The following is a 1,796-nucleotide window of genomic DNA, read 5'->3' as shown; positions in this document are numbered from 1 at the left end:
CTGCCTGCTCTGCAAGCCTTATTATCCCCACTTGATTATGTAGCTGGGCCCAGAGTAAGAACCACCCGGAGGGGGGGGTGCATGTTCTCTTGCCAGATGGCGGGAGGGAGGACCACCCCACTCCCAAGTCCCTCTGCCAGCCCTAGAGTGCTGGCTGCTCGCAGTTCAACCCAGAGGACTCACCAGTGTGCCTGGCACAGTGCTGGATTGGGCAGAATGAGCAAAGAGGAGGAGGAGCCCTGAAGCAGATTAAAACTCTGCTGCCCACCACATCTACTCATGCAACCAACCAGCCCTTCAACATGCCAGGCATGGTTTGAGGGGTTAGAGATTTGTCAGCGAACCGAATGAACAAAAATCCGCCTGTAGAGCTTATGACCTAGCTCCTCACCAGGAAGGTGGTTAGGGGCCTGCAGCTCAGGCCAGAGGGCAAGAACTCTGCTCCACCACCAGGGCTGATACTCTGTTTACATAGAGCCATTCCAGAGTTGATGTGAGTAGATGGCTGTGGGCCAAGGCAGGAAGGAATTCAAAAGGAAAGACCCCTCCTTCAGTGATCAGACCCTGACAGCACACCATCTAAGTGCCAAGTGATGTACTGGGGGCTTAGAAGATTCTGGGGGCAGTAAGGCCCAAGTCCTCCCCTCAAGGGACATGTGGGGAAAAGGCCAAAGCCATTTTTGGAGGGCTGAGAGAGAAGCTGCCCCCCTGAGGGATGCTGCCTGGACCTCCAGCCAGCCTGCAAGTAAGGGAGCCACTCCCCGGGCTGGGCCCAGGCCAGAGTCCCCAGGACGCTGCCTGCAAAGCAGGGCATAGCATCACTGTGTCCCTCCCTAGCACCATCTGTCCTTGCAGCGGCCTCCACGTGGGGCACACTGACCTGAGCCCATCCAGCTGGTAACATTACATTCCTGTTAGTCTTCAACCCTCTTACAAAGGCCTGGTCTTTGAGCCCACACTGGATCCTGGCTCCACTTCCCTCCTCAAGCCCCTGCCCCACCTCCCCGGGAAAGCTGATGGCTCCATGGTCTCTCTCCTGAGAGGTGTCGGGTGGCTCAGAGCCAAACGCAGATGTGGCACTTCTGGATGGACCCAGACAGATTACTGACCCTCCAAGCCTCAGATCCTCATTTGGAAAGTGGGGTTAATAGGACCTGCCCCGCCTCCCACAAAGCTTCTGCAGGGATCAGATGAGACGCAGTGTGAGTCTTCTCTAAACCAGAAAGTGCTGGAAAGAAGACAACGCAGTCCAGAGGTCTCCTCTCTGATACCCTTGCTGCACTCACTGAGCAGCAAATCAACCAGACACCCAGAGAACACAGACGGGGGCACCCTATTCTCTGTGGGATCACAGAGGATCACAGGCTGAGGTCACAAAAGGACACTTGGCCAAGGCCCTGAATACCTGCCGCTCCAAAATCCATCTCAGCCTGAGCCCGAGAGGGACCGAGAGAGCCTGATGGCCCTGTTGCAGCCCCAGGTTCAGGGCTCAGCATCAAAAGGCTACCAGGGCTCCCCTTGAGGCCCAGCTAGCACCCCGCTCCCTCACTGATGAGGGGCAGACAAGACAGAGAGCTGGTCCTGATCCACTTCTGCCTCCATTCCCCCTGGACAGATTCTGGCCTCCCCAGTGCCTTAGAAGTTTCTCTCTTCTAAGAAGTGTCTGGTGAGGTACAGGGCAACTTGTGGGAGCTCTTGGCATAGGAAATGTTCAGGGGCGGTGACAATATGGTTACAGCATGAGTGTGTCACACCACCACGTACCCACCCACAAGCCACACACACCCTCCCTTCCC

The 1,796-nt window shown here is 56.5% G+C and overlaps 1 protein-coding gene across 1 annotated transcript in view; it reads right to left on the bottom strand.

The window, feature by feature from the left end:
• Window positions 1-1,796, bottom strand: part of FOSL2 (FOS-like antigen 2) — a 22,230-nt gene that overhangs the window by 6,573 nt on the left and 13,861 nt on the right. The window lies entirely within an intron of this gene.

This window comes from Bison bison, unplaced genomic scaffold (genome assembly GCF_000754665.1).
Source record: "Bison bison bison isolate TAMUID 2011002044 unplaced genomic scaffold, Bison_UMD1.0 scf7180017864145, whole genome shotgun sequence".
In the NCBI taxonomy this organism is placed as follows: domain Eukaryota; kingdom Metazoa; phylum Chordata; class Mammalia; order Artiodactyla; family Bovidae; genus Bison; species Bison bison.
Note: the sequence above shows the minus strand (reverse complement) of the source record. Positions and strands in the feature narration are given on the sequence as shown.